Raw genomic sequence first — 18,038 nt, forward strand, 5'->3', positions numbered from 1 at the left:
ATTTCAGCTGGAGATGGACGAAAAAGGGTCAGGTGCTGACGTCATGTGGCATCAGTCGCCTGCCGAGTGCAGGCATCGGCCCACCTGCATTCCCAGGGGAACGCCCAGCGTTTTCATGGGGATGACCATAAAATGCTGGCCATTCCCCTGTTCCAGCCACCATCCGCCTCCTCTGGAGCAAACGGCTCGGCAAGTGTGAAACCCACCGAAGCCGTTCGCTCCCAGGGTCCCAAACATCGGGGTAGGGGCCAAATTTATCCTGCTGCGAGGAAGTCTAATTGGGCCCTATTATCTCTGTCCAGTTTATCTCTCTCCAAGATTCAGTACATACATTCCTAGTGGATTAAAGAGCCATTTAATAAAAAGTAGGAGCCACCACTGATTATGACTATATTTAATCTCAATATTATTAGTGTTATATTTCTGTGTAGTTGTCAGGATGAGAGCTGTATAGATGGAGCTGCTCTAGTTCTTTCCGCCAGCTGGCCATATCGGGAAAGCTGGTGGAACTGGCAGACAGCAGAGGTGGGGATGCTTGCGTATCCCATTGCTGAGAATGGGGTGCTGTAAGGACTCTGAGGGGATTCCTTACTAGTCTGTGAGGCCATGTCCATGAGTGGTGAGGATCACAGCGACACCTATACTCGCTAACTCTGTTGTCTCTCCCAGTAATAGATTGAGGCATGCAGTGATAGGCTTCACCTATAGCAGGCGCGATCGAAGGAGCGAGTTAGGCCCACTCCAATCACGATGCCCCCAGGTCTTATGTAGGACAACGCATCAACCGAAACAGAGATGGACAAAAGGATAACTGAGTGCGGCTAATGTTATAATAAGTAACCCCTACATAGGTCAGAAACACCAGGGAGGTGAGTCAAAGGATATGGGAGCAATCCTCTACTGAATTCCCAGGAGTGCAACAATGCAAAGAGATGTTATGAAAATAAGTAATTCCTCACACCCACACTTGTCAATACAGAAACAAAGCAGGATGTAAAGAGTGTGTCCTAGCATAAATGCAACAATACATGAAGATGTTAATAATACTCAATATAACCTTCGTGGAACAGAATGGCAAAACCCCCAATAAGAGAGACCATAATTTCAACACAGATAAACTCTAACAGGGATCAGCAGATATACTGTGGATGGAAAAACCAGCACTTAATCTTAAAGCTTAATACTCTGCAGAATGGAAAGCACCAGGAATACTGAACCAAGGCAGGGTCAGGAGGGCTGAGGAATATGGCTGATGACCAGCAAACAGATTCAGACCGACTGCACCAAGATAGGGAAACAGTCTGGACAGGCTGCACTAGCAGAATCACCGGCTCCTTGGTGAAAGGCAGCATAGGAGATAAAAGAAACACTCCCAATCAGAATAGCTAAGGCTGACAAGCTCCCTTAACGAGGTGACATACTACAGGTGAGCAGCCTGAGACACTAGGCCCAGAGCTAATGATCTAATTATACAACAGCTGCACATTGAGGACACAGGAGTCAGGCTGCATTTAAACAGACCTGCCAGAGGTGGCTTTTAACAAGAATGAGCCACTGCTGTCTCACGACAGGTGCTCGAGTGTCTTGTGCGTGCACACCCTATACTTGGCAGAGGGCGGACCAGGCATGGTGTTAGTCATTGGAGCAGATCCATCTGTACCATTCTTGTAATGATGGTAAGAAATTTTCTTTCATTTTAAATAAAGATGCACAGTTCAGTTCTCCAAAAATCCGAATCCACTCAAATTTTGTGGATCCGAACCAACCTAAAACCTGGCCGGCATCTTCTGAGATCAAATTCAAACCAAGTCCAAGTTCTTCCTGTGGTTCGGGATCAGATTTGAAATACAAATTTCAGGTTTGGATTGCCAACATTATGCAATGTGCATTCTTTATGAAATGCATTGCATTTTTTTTTCAAAAAATTATACATTTATTCTAAATCGTTTTTAAACAAAACCAGAATCCAAATCCAAACCAAAACACTTGAGGGTGGTTTTGCAAAACCAATACACAAACATGAAATTTGTAGCTAAAAAATATAAACAAAATACTGGGTTTGCGCACACATCTCTAACTTTAAATAAATACAAGTGAATCTGAGGGTGGATGACAACCCTAAAGTACCAAAATTAGACATTAGACAATCAGGATACATTTTAAGGTGTTGTCTAAAGCTGAAATTGTCTTGTCTTTCATGCAGGTCACATAGTCCCAGGCTGGGGAATTGCTCTCTTGGTGCTGATGTCTTTGTTCCTTGCGGGAATCTTGGGCTGCTTCTGTTGTATGGTAAGAAACGGATGACATTAGCATTTCTTTTCAATGAGTATCCAAAATTTTAGTAAAATGATGCACTACCTAAACGTTACTAATTATAATTGTAATACAATAGGCAAGACATTTTGTAATAGAGTTTTTGTTGGATTATGGGTTTAATCCCCACGTCCGTCTCTTCCTATTGCTAAATTTTTTGCAAAATGTACAGTATTATGGTTATAATTACTAATGTTTGAGCTTTTTTCTCTCAGGGGCTTAACTGAATGCTGGCCGAGCATATTCGCTCGGACAGCGTTCAGTTAAGCCCCTGCCCGGAAAGAGTTAAATCCCACCTTACATATTAATGCATACCCTCCAACATGACCCTCTCCAGGAGGGACAGAATGCTCTGTTTTTGGACTTCCCTCTTAATTTTTTCTTGCTATCACCTGTGTGGAAACATCTTTCTTACCCATTAAACCTGTTTAAAACAGGTGTTGGCAATCATACATTAAGAGGCAGTAGCGCACGCAGGGGGGGGGGGGTTCCGAGTACCCAGAAACCCCCCCCAGGAGTCTAAGGGTCTGAGGCTGAAAGCTGAGGGTCCCCTCTTTCCATGAGTACACGATTTTTTAAAATTGGACCTTGGGAACCGGAGATATCTGACTTCAAAGCAGTGGTCCCCATCCAAGCCTGTTAATTGCTCTTCCCAGTCAGATATTTCAGGTTCTTTCTGACATAGAGTTTTGCTCTGTATATTCTAAAAGCTGGGACTCTCCCCCTTTGAAGGATACTAGAAGCTTGTCTCTACTGTTCCCAGAACCAGAGATATCAGCCTTCCAGCAGCTGGTTACTGCTCCAGCTCCACACATCTGGTATGTAGTTTTATATACCCGTTGGCAGATTGCTATGCCTCCTGAACTCTGATCCCCTAGTCCCCAATACCATTCAGTAGGTGGGATTCTCTAGTTTTTAATTCCATTAAAATCTAAGAAATCTATTTCCGGGAACAGGAGATATCTGCAGTCAAGCAAGCTGTCCTCCCACCAGAAACTTATAAATAATAAGCCCACTCCACTATACACCCCTCCTCTGCGTATTAAACATCCTCTACCACCCTGGAAGTTATGTATCAGGGCCCCTTCATTCAGCCCAATGCCCCTTTCTCCCACCCCATCTCCCACCATCTGTGCAGTAAAGGGGTAATTAGTGGAAATTACTGATCCAGGCCCTACATGCTGAGCGGTTGATATAATACCCCCTAACACCCACGGGACATCAAAACATATACTGGGTCACCTAAGTGTCCATCTCCGTGCTTTGCTCCGCCCCTCTCGAAACCCCCTTCTGAAAATCCTGCTTTTGCCACGGAGAGGGAAGTCCAGAAACAGAGCAAAGTGTCCCTCCTGGAGAGGGTCATGTTGGGAGGTATGTTAATGTGCTCTCTGCGAATGGATGTGTACGGCTGCACACCCATTCGCAGCTATGCGAATATGTCTAAATCCCAACGCAAGCTGCTCGGCATCGAATTATTATTACACTGGGCACCAGTCATCGGCAGGGGGTTGGAAATAGGTATATCTGGCCTGGAGCATTTCATCATACACCCTCCCCTAAAATGCTTAGGTACGCCTAGTGTTTCCTAGGCACGCCTAGCACTATTTCTGGCATGCCTGTGATTTTCTTAACACTCCTACTAAACGGCTGGTTATCAACTCCAGATGCCTACTGCCTAACAATCACCCTGCAAAAGGGCCAGCGAACAAAAGAGTAGCAGGAGACCATCGCTGGGCGGCATCGTGCATGCATACTATGAACCGTACCCATGCGCAGTGTATCGATCATCAGCCACCTTGCAATAAGGTCTGAATAAACCCTGTTGTGTGTGGCACTATAAGCATACCTCCCAACTCTTGCAAGTTTGAATCAAGGCCCAAAAAGGGGGTGGAGCCACTGGACTGATGGGCATAGCCTTGGGCAGAAGGAGCTTTGCCTGTCATGCAACCCCTGTTTTTGTAATTTTCGGTGGGCATGCACAACGCTCCCCTAGCAGTTTCTCACTTTGGAATTGGAAAATACGAGTCCGGAGAATACGTCAGCTTTGTAAATTAGCCGCAGTCTCCATTCGTATTTTCGGCTGATGCCGTTAGTACCCGGGATCGGCCGTAATGGGTCACATCTCCTCTTTTTACTTCTAGAAGTTTTAGTAAATTTACCACACAGCCTCAGCAAGGTATCGCATCTCATAATATAGGATGTTTAGTCTAGCCCCCCTACAACCCACATTTTAACCTGTTTTTTCTCTTGTCTTTTAGCCTTTTTGCTGCAAAAGTAATGGAATTGAAGGTCAGAATGGACTGTCCTCTGCTTTCAATAAGTTGGCTTGCTGGAACTGATGCTCTCGAGATGGACACTGGATCAATGCAACTCTCAATTCTCTTTACTAGTCATCTTTTCTTTAGAATGTAATTTATTTCAATTTGCACTGCAATGTCTTCCGAATAATGAAGATAAATTAGAATGGAAAAGCAACTTTTTATGGTAGTCACTCAGTGAATTTCCTTATGCAATCATCATATAGGCACAAAACCTCCCAACATTCACATGGGACTATGAGCGAGTGCCCGTTTTTTGTCATAACATCTATTCAATGCTGCCTAGAAGAGCAGCTACTGTAGTATCAGCAGAGTCTACCAACTCAACTCATCCACTGTGGTGTACTGCAGCCTGTAGGTGGGACAGCGGGACAAAAAATAGGGACAGTTGGGAGGTATAAAAATGTCTTATTTCCCAGTTGTAGACATGCAATGCCTTATATTCCTGGCTACAGCAAGCTATATGTCTGGCTAGTAATATTGGCCCTAATTCAGTAAGGCTTGCTAATCAGCGAATATGTGCCGCTTAGTGAGCCAACTAATGTCGCCCACCAGGCGCGCTGCCGCAGGAACAATCCCGCCACAATACAAATGGTTGTTTAGCATAAATATCCATTCACACGGGAGGGTACGAGCCAAAAATCATTTGATGGCTGCCAACCATTCAATTATTTTCCCCCTGTTCTCAAATATAAGCCATTCTTGACTGACCTATTTGCAGCGCGCGACTCTGAAAACGGGGCGGGCGCTGAGGTCATGTGACATCAACACCTGCCTCCGGCAGGCATCAGCCTGCCTATGATCGCATCGGGGATGCCTAGTGTTTTCCTGGTGCACACACTGTTTTTGTGGGCACCCCATGAAACGTTGGGCGTCCCTATGCGCCTGCCCCCCCACCCCCACATGCCCCCCCCCCCGGCCCGCCCTGATGATTGTGAATAGCTCGGCAACTGTGCAAGTCACCAAAGCCATTCCCAAGGGGGGGCGGGACATGCGCAGTCCCCAAAACATTGGGACGTGCCGAACTCGCACAATTGTGAGTCATCAGGCCCATAGTTTTATTCCTGAAAGCCTTAGTAGTTAATTCTGGATCAGGAAGGTGTTCGTATTGCAAATTGCTGTAATTCCATTTTATAGCATGTTTAATCTTCCATTAATTACAATAGTTCTTTAACTTATTATTTAAATTATTCAAATAAATTTCCTTAGTTTCACCCAGTCTGAGAAATGCCGACCTATGTTTAAGTTATTATTATTATTTTTATTATTATTATTATTATTAATATTATTATTATTATTATTATTATTACTGAGATGCATGTGGTATTTGGGCATTATTAACTCTTTGAGTGCCAACCAAGGCAATTCATTGAAATTTAGTTCAATATTGAACCCAGAAAGAGAACAGTCGCTGTGATCAGGGCTGGCATATTTAATGGATATTTTAAGGATCTCTCACAGCAACACTCAAAGGGTTAATTAAAAGGTTTGCTTGGCAATTTTCACACCTATTTTGACAAATTCACTTGGCACCCAATGAGTTAACCATGTTTTCATACGTATCTACTGAATCACCTTTTGCAATGTATGTTAGTGTGGATGTAAAGAAGAAATATAATTGGATAATGTGTGAGAGGCAGTTTGGAGTGGGCATGAAGGACCGACGGGGGTGTGCAGTGGACATGTTAACATTATGAACATGCCGACATGTTTCATGTCTTCATGTTAACAATGTCGACATCAACAGTTTGCAGAACAGTGGGTCATATCTCATACAGTTTGTAGAACAGTGGGTCCTATCTCATATACAGCTGCCAGTGGCCTTGTTTTGGTTGTGGGAAAGTGGACCATTGTGCAGCCATTTTGTCTAAACAGACATCTTTGATTCACTAGGCTTAATACGTCTACCACACAGCCTATAACATGACAGTTGGAAGCTGATTGGCTTGTTGTTAATCCCTTTCCACTTTAACCCTTCTTGAAGTTTGGTGCATCTGACCCATTGTCCTCATATAAGGCTCTTTTTCAATGACTGCACATCTGCACATTTGAGGATTAGTACAAGTAAAGATGGTGATAAAGACATAATAGAAATTTATAATGCTTGTGTGGAAGTTGAACAGGATGACATTTGTGAAGGCACCTGCTGAATTGTTTGGGTCAAATTTATTAGAGGTAGGCATGTTACCCATCTAGACACCTCCTCCATGTGACATCATTTGCACTTCATTGAGTTAATTAAATAAATTTTATAAAATTATAATATAATTAACACTTTCATCATTAACCTTCTCATTAATAATCAGAGGTAATCCTTCCAAAAAATGTATTTGTGGGGGCTTAAACCAAGCACTTCATGCCCAAATGGGCAGTCCCTGTTACTGAAGTGCTTGATTTGCTAAATGGTGCATGTGATTTTTAATATTCAACATAACATAAGGATTGGTGGGAAAGCTCTAGGACAAATCCATCTTGCACCACTTTACTTTTCTATCACTACAATGTGGCTAGGGTTCAAAGATGTACTATAAACTATTGTGTGTTTGTGCCGCAGCTCTGTCACTTATATAGAAAGATGTGAGGTGGCTACAATTGAGTGGAAATGAATGCTATTGAAGTTAAAAAGGGCCACATCTAGGGATGCCGACCCCGGGGCCTTTTTTTCAATCCCGGGAACCGGGACTGAAAAATGCTCAATCCTGGGATTCACTGGATCCTGGGATTGGCATCCCTAAAGGAAAAGGGGGGCAGGTGGCAGCAGTGCGGAGGCAGAAAGTTGGCAGGTGGCGGGTATGACACCGAAGGTGCTTGGTTCACTGCGTGCAGCCGGGGGAAGTAGGGGAGGCGAGAGTGTTCTGACGCTGGAGGTGCAGTGCCTATTACCGAGTCACACTGTGCAGTCCACATCCGGGTGCGCGGGTGCTCATAAACTGCCCGGCATTAGACTGCACATGCATAGTCTAATCCCGAAATTGAAATCACAGACATTTTGGGTTCAAATCCCAGGATCCCGCCGATCCTGGGATTGGCCACCCTAGCTACATTATTTGATTTGAGCTGTTTTGTATTAAAAAAAAAAACAATACAAAACTAAGACCACATAATTTTTGCAAACCCAAAACTGGATGACAAATTAGAGCCAAAACCAACGGTCATCTGTCAGACCACACTTAGGTCGACAGTCATTAGGTCGACCCCGGAAGGTCGACTGGCCCCAATGTCGACAGGGTTAAAGGTCGACATGGGTCAATGTCAACATGACTTAAGGTCGACATGGGCCAAGGTCGACATGGCTTTAGGTTGACAGTTATTAGGTCAACATGAGTTTTTCACTGTTTTTTGAGCCGACATGTGCCGACAGGCGGTATTTCATGCCCTACCATCCACTAAGGCGTGGTGGGAGAATAAAATAGTGTGCCCGAAGCATAGCAAGCGAAGCGAGGGACTGCGGTTCAACTCCAACTGTGTCCATGTCGACTGTGTCGACATTCGGGTAAAAAAACAGTGAAAAACTTATGTCGACCTAATGATTGTCGACCTAAACCCATGTCAACCTTGGACCATGTCGACCTTAAGTCATGTCGACCTTGACCGCGTTTTGCCGCACTCTGGGCGGCTTTTTCAAACCAGGTTTTTTTCTCCTGGTTTGAAAAAGCTGCCCAGAGTGCGGCAAAACGCGTTCCCTAAGGATACCTCTGATACCCGCCTAACTACCTCTACGTCGCCAGAGCTTGATCTTCCCCTGATCTCCCCCAACTACAGCAAATAGACACCCGGCGGACGCTGTGGCAGAGCGCCGCACAGAGTGTGGAGAGACTTACAATTGTGAATGGGAGACGGCTCACATAGAGCAACCAACCCAGCTGATTTCTGAGCAGAGGGTCAGTCGAGGCAGCGGGACGGAGCGGACGCTGAGGCTCCAAACACACTGCCGTATAGGTGTGAGCCCTGCCAAGTGGTAAGCGCTATATATACCACCTTATTGTCGGGATTGTGCCGCAAGGCTTGTGACTGAAAGAGTAATCTGCCACTTGATCCCAACGGGTCCCTAAACAGCAACATTTGCAATAACATCTTGCAAGACAGATTGGATCTGTCAGTGTGTACACCTGTTACACAATTGGATGGGCTATAGTCCAAAAAAGGGACTTAACTTTCAATAAAGAACTATTAAGTCGGTCTTATACAAAAACTAAGACCTATTTCCATAAACCTAAGGCTACCTGTATCAACAGAATATATATATTTTTTACACTGGGCCCAATGTGTGTTTAAATATTCAGTGACAGCATTTTGATTGCTATTTTATTCATTTATTGTACTGTATGTATTGTTGTTTAAGTATTTTTGGTACTTATGTATTATCTGGGCTCCCATGTTAAATGCACCCCATTTTTTCATACCCCTACTATCCAACTACGCATGGAGTTGATTTTATATAGTGTGGTGAGCGCAGCGAGCCACCGTGCCCGAAGCGTGGTGAGCGCAGCGAACCCCGCGAGGGGATGCGGTCTCATAAGAAAAACGGGAGCCCAGATATTACATAAGTACCGTATTTTTTTATAAATTGTTATTCCTTGTTTACCTTTAAACGCGCCCCACGTTTTTTTTCTCTTTCTTGTCCTTTCGTGGAGGCTAGCAATCCTCCTACGTGGTGGCTGCAGGGTGGCAAGTTACATCACCGTATACTCTAGCGCCAAAGACAAATTCTCCAATGACCTTAATGCATGTCGACCTAATGGTGTGGACCTAATGCTTGTCGACCCAATGCTTGTAGACCTAGTGACCATATAAATACTTGAACATATGACTGACAAGTAGAATTCGAAAATGCAGGCTTGTACTTATATCCAATATGTAATGTCCTACGTTCTTGTATCTTATTAACGCGTTTCACCACTCTGCGGGGCTTTTTCAAAGGTGAATAGATGCATTAATGGTTTATTCTCCTAATGTTTTCAGAATGCCAAAGTTAGCAAAGCACAATCTCTCAACAGTTAAGGTGGCCATACACACGCAGATTTATCTGCAGATCTGTCTGGTTGGAACAAACACATGGTTGTGGATGAGAGCAAATGACAGTTGACCATTTGCTTGGAAATGCTGGAAAACTGCCAAACTGTCACTCATCCAGAACCATGTTTTTTTTCCAACCAGCCAGATCTGAAGATAAATCTTACTAATGTATGGGCACCTTTAGTGTCTTATTGCTCTGTTGGAGCTTCTGTAAGAAGACGTACAGTATCTATGTGCCTAGCGTGCTTTAGATGAAAATACTGTAATGTACCATTAACAACTTCAAATATTTAAACCATAGACATCAGATTTACATAATAGTTTTAAAATCATAGACTGTTGTTTGGTAAAATGAAAAACATATTAGATGGCATCTCTTCATTCGGCGACTGGCACAGGCAGGCTGTTTTACCAGAGCACTGGCAAAGGGGCAAGGTGCAATTTGCCCTTAAAACATCAGGCAGGGCCACAGTGTGCCAGTATAAAATGGTATGGCAAACAGTGCATTTTTTCCAGAGGCCACGTCCCAATTAATTTAGCCTGGAGTGATTGGCTTGCCCTCAGCACCTGTCTCTCCATGTGGTGGCAGCAGAGCAGGTGGCCTGTGGTATTCCCCTCAACTTACCTTCATTGGTTGCCTGTATCTTACCGTATTCAATATAAAACACTTCTACTCGCATATAAAGCTATTGACCATACTGCACCAGCTTATACAGTATCTCTTTACTTATCCCAAAATATCTCCCATCTTGACCACTCCGCTCTGCACATGATCTGCGTCTCTCTTCTGCACGGATCACTATCTCCCATTCACTATTACAGGACTTTCATCGGGCTGCTCCCATCCTATGGAAGCCCTTCCACGCACAATAAGACTCTCCGCTAGCCTCCAAACTTTCACGTGTTCCCTGAAAACTCACCTCTTCAGGCAAGCCTATCATATTTAAGTTCTACACGCATAACCCTCTGAGGCACTTATGTATTATATACAGTAGCTTCCCTTCTGGACTTGTAACTGCTATGCTATTACTGGTGCCTGTCCTTGTATTTCCCTCCTATGTCCCTATAGATTGTAAGCTTGCAGCAGGGACCTCCTACCTTCAAGTCTGTCTGTCGTTACCCAGTTTGTTTTATCACTGTCTACTATTGTAAAGCGCAACGGAATCTGCTGCGCTATATAGGACACTGTAACGGAATCTGCTGCGCTATATAAGACACTGTAACGGAATCTGCTGCGCTATATAAGAAACTGTAAAGGAATCTGCTGCGCTATATAAGACACTGTAACGGAATCTGCTGCGCTATATAAGTCACTGTAACTGAATCTGCTGCGCTATATAAGACACTGTAACGGAATCTGCTGCGCTATATAAGACATTGTAACGGAATCTGCTGCACTATATAAGACACTGTAACGGAATCTGCTGCGCTATATAAGAAACTGTAACGGAATCTGCTACGCTATATAAGAAACTGTAACGGAATCTGCTGCGCTATATAAGACACTGTAACGGAATCTGCTGCGCTATATAAGGGACTGTAACGGAATCTGCTGCGCTATATAAGAAACTGTAACGGAATCTGCTGCGCTATATAAGACACTGTAACGGAATCTGCTGCACTATATAAGACGCTGTAACGGAATCTGCTGCGCTATATAAGACGCTGTAATGGAATCTGCTGCGCTATATAAGACACTGTAACGGAATCTGCTGCTCTATATAAGAAACTGTAACAGAATCTGCAGGCGCTATATAAGAAACTGTAACGGAATCTGCTGCACTATATAAGACACTGTAACCGAATCTGCTGCGCTATATAAGACACTGTAACGGAATCTGTTCCTCTATATAAGAAACTGTAACGGAATCTGCTGCGCTATATAAGACACTGTAACGGAATCTGCTGCGCTATATAAGAAACTGTAACGGAATCTGCTGCGCTATATAAGACACTGTAAATAAATAAATAAACTTGCTGAGCCGCTGAGCACTGTGTCCCGATCACTGTGGCCAGGAATGACTGGCAGTCCACCCAACCCCCCCATAGAACCGATTCCCCATAAGACAGCACAGCCCAGCGGAGCCTGGACTGCACAATGTGTAACACAACAAGATGCTGGGTAAGGAGAGACATCGGGGTACATCTGGCAGGGATAAAGAGGACAACTGATGGGATAAGGGGGGGAACCCGGGTGATACAAATGTGATTCCTTGCTGGTATAAGGGGGGCACCTGTTGTAGTAAGGGTTGTGCATGCCTAGAACAAGGAGATCGGGAGAACACCTAAGGTAGTTATTGTGAATACTAAAGGTTAAGGATGTGTCAGTGAGATAATTGTGGTGGGAGGAGGATAAAGAGCAAATTCCTTGGGGTCCCTCCATGCTGTGTTCACTGCCGACGAGCTGGTGGATCTGGATGGCGTGGTGCTGGTGGACTCCCTTCCTTCATGCAATTTCCAGTGTGCTGCTCACACTGAGTGCGGGTGGGTCAGTGGTGCCGTGTAACATCATGATGCACACTGAACCGGACCCGTAAGGCACCTCTGGGAACGGGTACAGGTTGCCAAGACCATCCTTAGGTCCCTTGGTCAACGCTCGGTATCCATGAGTGGAAATGCTAAGAAAAAAAAAGGAGCGATAGAAAAAAACACTAGGTGTGCCTAGAAAAACACAGGGAATCCCAATCGTTTTCAGGGATGGTGTCTGACATCAGCTTCAGGTCTGATATTCACCACAGCTGCTGATTACCGGTAAGTCTATGGCTACTCCTAGCATGTGAAGACTGGTGCCCAGTGGATGGTGAGCCGAAAGATTTTGGTGGCCTCTACCTGATCGCTGACCATACAGTTCCTTGCTGCCCAATCAATCAAGTAGAGGACTCTACCTCAACCAGAGTTGATCACTAATTATTTGAGCTGGGCTATGCCTGACAGGAAGCCAGCATTTCTGGGTGGTAGCCTGCCGTTTTCTGGGTGTGTTGAAAAAAACACAGGTGTGGCCAGACGTTTAGGAGAAGGGTTTGTGATGTCAACGATGACCACTTCCACCCTATTGGAAGCCTCAGACCTTCTCACAATTGCAGAGATGGCAAAAAATTTTAGATTGTTTGGGAATTGTGTATGGATAGCTATTAGCGATCACCAACAGCTGCATGGTAATAATAATAATATTATTAATAATAATAATAATAATAATAATAATAATAATAAGACAATTTTAATTTCCAGATAACTTGATTGATAGCATACTGTATGATCGTATTTTTTCATCCATTCCCACATTATCTCCTGTCACACTGTATGAGTCACATACGTACTTAGAGAACGTTCCATCATGCAGCACAGTTTATGCCTGTAATTTATGATCGCAGCCTCTGCCTTAATGCACGTCACCCCACCTAAAGTATATATAGGGCTGTCAATAAAAGGAAAATATGTTGATGATTCTACTCTGACTTCACACTGTCAACATATGTTTCATAGTACATAGTGACAGGAACTGAACAGAATTTGAAATAACATATTTATGCTTATTCATGCAAGTGTATGTAGTAGGAGCCAGGAGCAGTAGGGATGGAAAACCAGGCCAGGAAATTTCTGGAAGCAGTCCGCCTGAAGGTGGAGTCTGTTGAGGGGGTGGGGTCTGTTAAATGGGGGGTATCAGAGGCATCACCGGGTGTGGTTACATCCGGTGTGCACTCTGCGTTGTCACCTCAGCTGCGCAAAGGTGCAGGTGACAATTAGGGTAATCTATTTTAAAGGGGCATGGCCTCATGGGAAAATCATTTTTCCCCACTATCAGTATTCCCGGAGATGCTGGCTGCCCCCTGAGACGGGGCTGTCTCCAGGCAATATTGACAGTGATTCTTGACAGAAGGTGGAGGACAGCGGATATGCACGTACAGTAATAGGCAACTGAGCCGATTGCCCAAGTGTCAAAACCAGATGTATCAAACTTCAAAAAGTGTTAATGGAGAGTGGTAAATAGCCAGCCAATCAGCTCCTACCTGTCATGTTACAGGCTGTGTTTGAAAAATGACAGGTAAGAGCTGATTGGCGGTTGTTTGTCACTCCACTTTTTCACATTTTGAAGCTTGAAACATCTGGCCCTCAGTGTCTATTGCCATCTTACACAAGCTTTTATAATATTCATATCTCCTTCAAGCAAATACAGAGTAAATATTTTTGCATCCAAATCAGGGGCCTGTGGGCCACCTCCTCTACACGGTGCAGTAACCTTTGGCATTGTTCCAGAGTCTACTGTGGCATGCACAGGTCTTCAGAAACATGGCACCCTTCATGTTCCAGAGTCTAATTTAATTACTGTGCAGCAGCCATTTTGGCTGTGATGTTTGCCGCAGCAGCAGCAACTGACATGGGACTCAGGAAAGGTAAGTAATAAAACATGAGTGCAGTGTGTGGCCCTAGGGGGCCCATATCCATTGCACGCATTGAACCCATTTAGTTAAATGCTCAACAGTTGATAGTAATATTTTGTGGTTCGTTTGCCACGATTCGCTCTCCATGCTTCGGGCTGACGTGGATAGTGGGAGTGTTTTAGGAACACATTCACAGCTGTCATGTCAGGCAGGTTAAAATGGTCAATGGTTCCCACACAATGTAAAAGGCACTGCCTGACTACGCTAACTACGTAATGCTGACTGACTACGCTAACTACGTAATGCTGACTGACTACGCTAACTACGTAATGCTGACTGACTACGCTAACTACGTAATGCTGACTGACTATGCTAACTACGTAATGCTGACTGACTACGCTAACTACGTAATGCTGACTGACTACGCTAACTACGTAATGCTGACTGACTACGCTAACTATGTAAGCTCTGGCTAGCTGTGAACATACTGACTACGCTGGCTGCGAGAACACGGTGCTGATACTGACAGAGACGCTGACTATGCTGATTCTGACAGGGACACTATGTTAACTACATAACGGGTTACACAAGTACCGTAATTTTTCTTTGTTAATGCAAAATAACGCTTTGCACATAAATTCATAAAATAAAATAATGATTGTACTGTCGTTTTGTTTAAATGTACCCCGAGGTACAAAATTAATAGATACTGAAATTATTTAATTAAGAAAATACCATTTTAACCATATTAGTCCCAAAATAGAATATATCTCACTTTTGGCTTTCAAACTGCATCGTCCACACGTCGCTGGCTGGATCTGATGAAATCCAAAAGTACTGATCGTCTATACTTATATATGTACTCATTGAAAAATGAGACCCCTGGGTGGCTGTCAGTCATCGTCTACGTCAACAGTCAATCGATCAACATCGAAAGGTCATCGTGCACAATGCCGACAGGGTTGATGTAAACAAAAGGTGGACGTGGAAAATGTTGACACGTGGAGTTGGTTTTTTTGGGGGGGATGCGGTGCGTTAAAGAAACGTGAAAATTCATGTTGACCGTTTCATGTGTTGATCTTTTCCATATCATCCTTTTGCATGTGTTGACTTTCTGTTAATGTCATTTATTTGCATGTCGACCTTTTGTTGTCGACCTATTCCTTTGTCTGTGAGCTATGCCACACCTATAAAAGGAAGTGTACATCTTGTATAGAAATTTACTTACACGTTAACCTTAAGAACCAGAAATAAAGTATTGTTAGCAGCCTCAGTAGCAGGCACAATAGGGGGGAGGGGGGGGGGGGGGGTACTGATTACCCAGGTCTGATGGAGGAGCCCAGGGGGACCCCTTTGCTTGGCAGCAGCAGCTCTTCTCAACCAAACACATGCTGATATATGCTGGGCGGCAGTGTGGCCAGGGAGGGGCTTAATATAACACTTTTTCTGTATTTTTGTCTAAGGGTGCATGGCCACACCTTCCACAATTAGGCCACACCCCTTTAAAAGTACTTTGGCTCTACTCCATTCGCACCTCTCCAATCCATTCTTAACGCTGCTGCTAGGCTCATCTTCCTCTCCCGCTGCTCTACCTCTGCCTCCCCCCTCTGTCTATCTCTTCACTGGCTCCCCATTCCTTTCCGAGTTCTCTTTAAACTCCTCACCACCACCTACAAGGCTCTCTCCTCCTCCACAGCTCCCTACCTCTCTTCACTGATCTCTATCCACACTCCCTCCCGTCCTCTTCGCTCCATCGCTGACCACCGACTGACCTCTCACCTAATCACCTCCTCCCACTCCCGTGTCCAAGACTTCTCTTGCGCTGCCCCCCTGCACTGGAACAACCTCCCGCCACCCATCAGGCATTCTGATTCCCTTACCTCCTTCAAGCGCTCCCTCAAAACCCACTTTTTTCGACTAGCCTATCCCTCCTCCTAACCTCTTTTGATCCTCCTATCCTGCCTCCGTTCCCCTCCGTTCCTACTTATCCTATTGTATTTCGTTCGTCCACCCACCTATTTTTAGTATAACTCTTATGAGTAGGGTCCTCCTTCCTCACGTACTCACCCTACCTCATTACCTCACCTGTCCTCCTGTCCTGTTCTTCCCTTCCTCTACTTCATCTTCAGTCTCCTTGACAATTTTGACACCTACTTCTGAACTGATGTTGATTTTAGTTCTACCAGCTATACCCCTATTTATACTGTATCTTTCAACACACCCTGTACGTTACCTTGTCATTTGTTTTTTTGTTTGCTATGTACGGCGCTGCGGACACTTTGCGGCGCCTTATAAATAAACGTACTACTACTACTACTACTGCTCTGAGCAACCTGTAAAAATTAACTTTTTATTTTCCTACATGTATATTGTACCGGATGAGTCGCTAACAGTCGGGATTCCGATGGTCGATTCTCCAACATCGGAATCCCGGCTCTCAGGAGCCCGACAGTCAGAATCCCAACTTACATGGGCAACTTTACCTCTTGGGGGTCCACGACTCACACAGAGGGAGTATAGAAGAGATGGCGAGCGCAGGGATCCTGAAAGGGGCTGCAATGCGCTCGTCCCCGTCGGGCACCTGTCAGTCGAGATTTACCATACCCCATTCTTTCTGTCTGCTACTGTGAGCCTTCTAAATAAAGAATTACACACTCTGTATGCTACAGATAATAGTTATTATTCACAAATACAGTAAATAGTCAAAACCAACTATGAATGACGTAAACATGATATAGATAAATAACCGAATGGAATGAAAAATACTTGTAAAACTGTTTAATGTGTATTTATAACTGCACCTTCTAAAGACTTGTTGTACAAAGGTGATGACACACGAAACATGACACAGGAACATTATACCAGGAATGATACATACAGTGATTTTGGAGTTGGACTGCTTTAGACTATTATCCGGTAGCTAGTGTGATCTTGTAGTTAAATAAGTAACAATTTATTTTAATGATATCATTCTTAGGAAAGGCTTAAATGATACAATGTTTCCTTATAAGATTTTATTACTATTTATTATTCTTATTTCAATTGCAATTTTTGCTGGCCTTATAATGTAATAAGATAGTAATTTCCTTTGTGTAATATAAACAAGTTGTGTATAGTTTGCATGAGACCCTAATTCCATGAAGGGTCTACTTTACACACACTGCACCCATGTTTTGTTACTTACCTATGGAGATTTCTGTGCTGGAGCTGAAGGCGTGGTAAAAATGTGCATACTAAGTAGGAATTTTGTCTCCAGAACATTGCGGGTGCCATGTTTCCGGAGACCTGAGCGTTTGCAGTAGTTAGTAGTCTACAGCGCCGTGAAGATGGGAGAGCCCACCCAAAGTCTGGACACAAGCCCCATCCTATGTTAGTACCCAGTTTGTTTTATCACTGTTTTCTATTGTAAAGAACAACAGAATTTGTTTACGCTATATAAGAAACTGTAAATAAATAAATAAATAAATTATGAGTGCTCCATGAGGGGGTGCTGAGGGGGATTTGGGTACTTGTTTCCTAGCACGGCCACAATCTAGGGCATCGTGTACCTTTAAGTTAAGGTACACGATGCCCGCTATGGACCCGATTTCCTTTGAAATCAGGTCCATTTTGCCGGCAAAGGAAAAATCGCAGGCATCGCGTCGGTCGGGACCATTAACATTGGCCCCGACGCGACCGACGCGATGCCCCCATCGCGTCGGTCTTGTGCCATTATAATGGCACAAGATGAGATGGACTTGATTAAGTCCAAACTCACATAGTAAAAAATGTGATAAATGTGAAATGGGCCAATTTGACCCATTTCACATTATATATGGCCCCGTCGTCACCCCACAATTGACGTGAACCCCGAAGCATGGCGAGCGCAGCGATGCCGCGAGGGGCGGGGGTGCGCGTCCTCCAACCTTTTCATTCCCCTACTATCCACGTCGGCGTAGAGTTGAGAATATATAGTGTGGCGAGCGCAGCGAGCCACCGAGCCCGAAGCGTGGCAAGCGCAGCGAGCCCCGCG

The sequence above is a fragment of the Crinia signifera genome, chromosome 9 (assembly GCF_055691185.1).
Source record: "Crinia signifera chromosome 9, ASM5569118v1, whole genome shotgun sequence".
Lineage (NCBI taxonomy): Eukaryota > Metazoa > Chordata > Amphibia > Anura > Myobatrachidae > Crinia > Crinia signifera.